Source organism: Strongylocentrotus purpuratus, unplaced genomic scaffold (assembly GCF_000002235.5).
Source record: "Strongylocentrotus purpuratus isolate Spur 01 unplaced genomic scaffold, Spur_5.0 spur5_scaffold_1, whole genome shotgun sequence".
Taxonomy (NCBI): domain Eukaryota; kingdom Metazoa; phylum Echinodermata; class Echinoidea; order Camarodonta; family Strongylocentrotidae; genus Strongylocentrotus; species Strongylocentrotus purpuratus.
In genome coordinates this window covers 38,074,672-38,082,201 of record NW_022145594.1, presented here as the reverse complement: position 1 = coordinate 38,082,201, position 7,530 = coordinate 38,074,672, and the positions used below count along the sequence as shown (strand labels likewise).

The 7,530-nt window shown below is 35.2% G+C and overlaps 1 long non-coding RNA gene across 1 annotated transcript; it reads left to right on the top strand.

Moving 5' to 3' along the window:
• The first annotated feature begins 3,561 nt into the window (after positions 1-3,561).
• On the top strand, positions 3,562-4,988 carry LOC105445462. Its single transcript, XR_004062907.1, has 3 exons — positions 3,562-3,663; positions 4,347-4,406; positions 4,925-4,988. It is a non-coding gene; the product is annotated as an uncharacterized LOC105445462 (long non-coding RNA).
• Positions 4,989-7,530: the final 2,542 nt, after the last annotated feature.

Below are 7,530 nucleotides of genomic sequence, written 5' to 3'. Positions count from 1 at the left end.
ATGAAAAGATCTTGTTCCCTCCTTTGAAAAGCGTTATTCTATCTGACTCTCATGGACTTCACCACTACTACATATTCATCTACGATTCATCGCTTTCTATATCATATTTTCAAACGAACATATTCATATGCGTCTATGTAATATGATATTTTACATTTGATTAATTTACATTTGCTATGTTTTTCGATACAGTAGAACCTATTGTATAGTATAGAAAAAGACCGGTAAAAGGTCGAATGACACTGCCTTTCTGACTAAACAATGGAAATGGTAACACATGGCAATATTGTAAGACACTAGTCTCTAAAGTTAATGATGCCAGATCATGGACGTTAGCAGTTAAATGAGTAAACATGTACACATATACAACATGAAGAGTATAACACGAGTCATTGATAATGGCTCAATATCATAGTTTTAACAGCTTTCAAGAAAATATATCGACTTTGGATTAATAATTTCAAACTTAAGATGTGAAGCGGTTTACCGTTTCACGTCTAGCCGAGGTTTTAGTTACGATGAGATTCATCTGTCTAATTTTCATCATTCAATTCATCATATAATATAATTAGTTTTTTGAGGTCTAATATCTTTGGGAACCATTTTTGTCTTGATACAGGTATTTTGTGCGATGTACCAGATGGTGTCGTGTACACTGATTTACACAAAACGGTACAAAAGGGAGACAGCGTTGTCCTGACATGTCGATTTCGTGGGACACCTTTGGCTGTCTACTGGAAGAAAGGAGATGACCCAAGATCAGCACCAAACCTTGTCTCATGGATTCCAACCGATGATGTGACAGGATTATGTGAAGGTGTAAGGCCATGTCAGCTCATGGAGATGAATGAAAATCGCTCTTTGGTCATCAAGAGAGTCAGTATAGCAGAACAAGGACGATATATCTGTAGAGTATCAAGCTACAAGAAGGGACTGATACACAACTTTACGGACATCAGGATATTTTGTGAGTATATTCACGAAACCCGACACAGTTCATGACTTTTCCCCATTCGTTCTTAAATTGAAAACATATCTTATTTTGGTCTTTTTTCTGCGGAGGGCGCTTTATTTTCGTAACCAATTTTTAAAAATAAGTATTATAAAAGCGAATTGCATTTTGATTTTATATTATTAACTACGATTATAAAAATACACCGAATATGATGAAGATCATACCCCTAACCATCCCAACATTCTATTTCCATTGCCCAGTGAGCACGCAATAGTGAATTTGAGCAAAATACAAATCGTGTTCAATTGTCTGGAGTTATTGTTGTCTAGTGGAAACTTCTATGGATTGTTCGTCACAAAGTTCGCTGTTCAAATATCAACCAGGTATTAATGCCCTTTGGTACGGCATGTACATGTATCACTCTTCTCCCATGCGTAGTAAATGGAAACCTGATTTTTTTTTCTTTGAATGCTTTCAGCTGCTTCGGGCAACTGGGCTAAAAAAAATATCCCCTGGAATGGATGTATGTGCAATATATATATGTAGTTATAATTATATTTTATTATCGGTTAACCCCCCCCCCCTAATAAAAAAGGAGGGGGGGGGGGGAGTGTCAAATAGGGCAAATATAAGTAGTGAAGATATGTTATATGTATATTTGAACTGTCCTTGTTCAACCTTAATTGCACCTTGAGTTATTTGCGAAATTGATCTGGCACTTTACAAACATTCATTATTATATTTTTGATCAATGAAATCCTATTCAGTGATTGGTCAACATAGCATCACGTGACCAAACATAACATTGCTATGATGTAACCGTGACGTCATTCATGGTATAGTGTACTATACCATAGCACTATATCAAGGATGCCGTCATTTATATACGATCGATCAAGATCAATGTGCTATCGGTCGTGGTCGCGCGTCTGCGCTACACTCTTCACTACTTCAGTGACAGTAAATATTATTATTATCACTATTATTTTGGGGTTGGTTTGAAAAATATAAAACAAATACATCATGCACTATTTAAAGCCCCTAGTGAAATTATGGATTCCTCGGCGACAGAAAAACTACTATTTTCTTCGGGACTACGCCCCTCAGAAAATAGTGCTATTCTTGCCACCTCGATCCATAATTTCAACTTAAGCCTCTCAGTGCATGGTATATTTGTTTACTATTAGGAGTAGAAGCAGTAATTATAGTAGTAGTAGTAGTAGTAGTAGTAGTAGTAGTAGTAGTAGTAGTAGAAGAAGTAGTACTAGTATAAGTGGAATTAGTAGGAGTAGTATACTTGAAAACAAACGTAATAAATTCATTCAATTTCCACTGCAAACGTCAATGACAAACGTTTATTCTTTAGAAATGACCCCTTTAAACCGAAAAAGAAAGTATTGATATATCATTTAAACACACGTAGATGAATAGTATGATACTCGTGTCTTTGATGCGATGCTCTTTTTCATCAGTCGTTGTATTATTCTTAAATTTGTGTTGGTTCAGTATTCCTGAGTATCGAAACAGAGAAAGGTGGTTACAGTACTAGCGTTGTACTTATTAATACAGCATTTAACATTAAAATATATTAACTTCAGCTCGGAAAAATGTCAGAATTAAGAAGATACCCAATATTTTAAACGACATTATGCTTTTTTGCAGCTACCCCAGAAGAACCCTACCCAATCATCAAACAATGTGATAACGATTCTACACAGGTTTGCAGTATTTCCACAAATGAATCCATTAATATCACTTGCTCGGCTACTAATTTCTATCCGGACCTAGACTTGTTCTTTCTACATGGCTCTCAAAAGATGACGGACATCGGAAGTACTGAACTGACAAATGATGATGGGACAAAAAACAAATCAATATCCATTAAAGCTTCAGCCAGTAAAATGCCATACATTTGCGTTGCGTCAGACATTCCTGGATCAAAAAACCAGAAAGCTGCGACGATATTCGTAAACTTACCGGTCATTGGAGGATTACCCGCTTCATCTTCAACAACTGCGGTAACCATGGAAATAACTCCCGGAACCACGGAATTAAGTTCTGGAAACAGAACCACAGAAATCGATAATGCCATAACAAATATTTGCACTCATAATAAAATGCATCTTCTATTACATTTGGATACAGTAGGGGTCATTAAAATAATATATTTATGTACAATTTGATGTTAAATGATTGTAAATATCCTTACTCAAAAATGGAAACAATTATGTCGAGTACATTCTGAAAACTGTGCATTATGTGTCATAGAAAGATAAAGAGAATCCTTTCAGCTAAAACTACATACTAAACTACATTACAAGTTGTGTTTGATTGACAATAAGTTATACATGGATACTATTTTTCCTTCTTATTTTTAAAATCTACGAAATACTACGAGTAAACCATTCAAGGAAAACTCATCGTGTGCTTCTGACAATATCTTCCAATAAGATTTAAAAGTACATAACATTTCATAAACAATATTGATTCTAATACTTTAAACGCAACATCCTTTTTCATGTTCTGTCACAAGAAAATGGAATATTTATGAAATCGATTCCACACTAATTGTATTTTCTGCCATGTATTATTCACAGTTGTGCCGATAATTATTGTCCTTGTAATTGGAGCTGTGGGTTTATTTGCTCTCTTCTGTCGGAAACATCCCCATCCTTTTCGCAGGATCACCACTGGTAACAAGGAAACAGGTAATAGCACTGGAAATGAAAATGAAAGTGTGAAAGTGCGTTATCGTGTCTGTGATAAATTATCTGGAAATATTTAATCCTGCAGTAATTTTTAACTTGAATAATACCATCAATATAAAATATAGACTACACATGCTAAATACACGTTTAGTACGTGTACCTCTCTTATATATTTATTGAATGTGATACATTACACCATTGTAATTAGAGAAAGTGCAGCGTTGGAATAGGTTTTTTTTATCGGTTTATCTTTATCAATGATGGTATTTCTGAGGGATTGCTATTGACCTTGCGGAACGCGATATATCATGTGAAATGAAATCGAGGAATTAGTTTCCTCATATATTTTGCGGTACTTATAGTTTGACATAATCATTAGAACTGTTTTCTTGTAAGGAAGCCAGTTGATAAATCAATTCTGATAACATGAATTAGCTAAAGGTACTCACCAAAATATCAAGTTGAATGCTCTCGTAGACTTCTAAATAATTATTTCTTGTTATTGTTTTGTTCTTTTGTAGATAAACTTCTCCATAGTGAATAGGTCAGCAACGAGGGAGAGAACTATTGCCCTGGGAAATGTAAAGGGTTCGCAATTTTATAAGAAAATACCTCTGAGATGAGATAGTGATTTACAGATAATAAAGTTGTTTCCGTCTTACTTTTAATAAAATTTCTCTTAGGTAGCAAAAGTGCAGCGACAAATGATCCCGAGGAAAACATTTCAAAAGCAACGATTGCTGGTAAGTTTTATTCAAATCCAGTTTCTTTTTAAATGTCTACTGCAACGCTTTTAAGAAATTACAAACGTATTGTTTCATCCAATACCTAAATGCATTTATTCAAATAACATTGAATAGCTAATAGTACTTACCTTAAAGATCAAGTAGAATGCTCACTTAGCAATCTTCTATTAAAGCAGTCTACAGGATTTTTTTTTTTAATACTCTTTCATTCTGTTAATGGATAAACTTCTCCAGATAGTGTCGACCTCTGAGCAGTTTCTTTAAAGACCAATTTTTTCAGACTGATTTTTAGAGATATTACAAATCTTTATTCTAATTATCAAAAGTGTAAAGGTCAGCAAGGAGGGCGAGGCTCATCAGCGCGGAAAAGTTAAGAGTTCGCAATAATACCTTCAGGCTGATAGTAGATCACAGTACAATTGTTGGTATTATTATTATTATTATTCTATTTTCATTCCTTAGCGTTTGATTAGTGTTGATCCTGCTATTATTATCTCACATGACATTTTACCTAGGTAGTAATAGTGCAACAACAACTGATCCCGGGGAAAGAATTCCAATGGTGAAAACAACAACAATTGCTGGTAAGTTTTCTTCAAATCCAGTTTCGGTTTAAATGTTTACTGCAACGCTTTTAAGTAATTACACAACGCGTGTACCTTTCGAAATTTATTCCATGAAATGGCTGAACTTATTTGAATGTGGGGTGGCATACTTCTTTTGATAAGTAGTATCCTACGCTTGACCAAATCGAAAGTCGAATCAGAAAAGGGGTTGTTTTAATAATCTGATTAATAATAAACAAAAGTTAATATGTCTACATCATTCCCTTGGAAAGAAAAAAAGAATTATATATATATATATATCTACATATATATATATATATATATATATATATATATATACATATATACGTATATATATATATATATATATATATATATATATATATATATATATATATGATTTTAGCGCCCTCTTTACCCATTTCTTCCTATCGTTTAATCAATTGTCATGTCCGTTGTACAGAGCCTTTCCATGGTCTGATTTTTAAAAGAGACAGATTTTCTTTCTGATTATTTTTTGGTTATTCAAGGGAATTATTTAATATTTATTAAAGGGGATAATTCAAGTAACCCTTTAGTTATCCATGGCTTAATTTCTCTTCCTTCCTTTTTGGTCATACAATTTGGAATTGGTATCATATATTTTAACCAAAATAGGGTCTGAATAAGTTGTGATTAATGTAGAAGTCTACCGGCCTACATGTACCTTCATAATCACGACCTTGACATATCAAATCAAATCATGGACTGCATCAATGTTTCTAGTGCTGGCAGTAATTTTGTCTCCCTTTTGTAGCGAGCGTGCATGCACACTCATAATAAACAAACTGAGCTACACAACTCCATATTATGCACCTTATAATTTCATATCATTCTTCTTTACTTTGAAAGTTAAATAATAACTAAACGTAAATGGCCATACGCCCGATGCATTATTCAAGTACATTACATAAACACAAACTTGTGCACTTTTACCCATACACATATACTCTCAGTTCTTCATTCATAAGGCATCACACATGTCACTTAAATCTCGTAATTTATAAAGCCAGTAGGCTAGAAAGATAATGTTAAACTTTCAACTTCGAGATACTCATCTGTTGGAGAACTCGGCTAGCATCTTCAGGTCCTTCTCCAGCGATGTTTCGATTGCCTCGAAGGAGTGGTTGTTGAACCCAAGTGCGGTGTCGTCTGCATAGGAAAAAATATCGGAGCGAGGACAAAACCTTGGTGCACACCATTGCGGAGTCTCCTTTTCCTACTGCATTGGCCGTTTGATTTTCAAGAACAGATGACCGGTCTTGTACAAGCAACATAATGAAATTCACAATTCTTACATCTGAAATGGTCTGCAGAGTCTTGAGGTTTAGGCCACGGTGCCATACTGTGGCAAATGCCGCTTTGAGCTTTGAGCGGGTAAGGCGTTCAGCGTTGAGTTGGAGTACGCAGGTCAAAGTGCCAGCCATCATCTTGATGGCTTGTCCTAACAAGGGACACGTGCTTTCAGGAACTGCGTAGGAGACTCTTCTGATGATAGAGGGCTAGTGATGTACTGACGATAAGATCGCGATTATAGACCTTAAATTGTTGCTTTAGTTGACAAATGGCGTAACAGGGTCGCCATATTGAAAGACGCAACATGACCCCGATGACATGTGAAGTCTTAAATAAGGAAGGAACAATCCCAGAAGAAAATGGAAACAAGATTTAATCAAAGCTTATTAGAGAAAAAGAGAGAGATCGGTGTATATCGATGTTCACACCGACAAAAGGCGATTACACCATCGGTACTCTTTCAAACAACAAACAGCAAAATACCCCTTAATTTTAAGACCCATTGCAGAATGTAGGACAAGCTATACATTAACCCTCTCCTTTTCATCGTATTCATTCTTCATGTAAACCATATTTATACATGAGGAATAAATTGCAATTAATGAAGATGTTCAACATCTCATCTACAGACAATAAACCGAGCACTTTGATAGCACAGATTTGTCTTAAATTTTAAGGGAGACTTTGACATTTGTTTATTCCTAGTTTGAAATCTACCTCATGATGATGAAGGGTAACTTGTTTTCTGTCAAATGATACCATATTCATAATATTTCTGCCACGGGTGACTGAGCACAAGGGTCTTTAAAAAGTGTTGTCAAAATCGCCGTTTACCGATTTTGGGGCTCCTGTAACGAATTAGGGTCGGGTAATATGTATGTGCTTCTTAGGTCTTAAATCTACGTTGATCGTGTTGTTATTATAGCGCAATCAAATAGTATACAGATATTGACTGGCAGGGGGCTTAATATTACATTATTTGGACCACTGAAGGGAGCTATATTCTCCCAAGTGGTTATATTTTCCCGAATCGTGTAGCGCTAAGGGAAAATATGGCTTCCTTACGGAGCCTAGAAGGGAACATGCTTGAATGTATTTTTTAGTTAGTCGTTCCCACCACTTATTAGTCGTTTACTGTGTCTCGACTGAATTCTTCGTAAGGCCTATGCTAGAGCAATTTGGAATTGATTTAGCGTCGCCTTGTTTAAAACTACTGACTG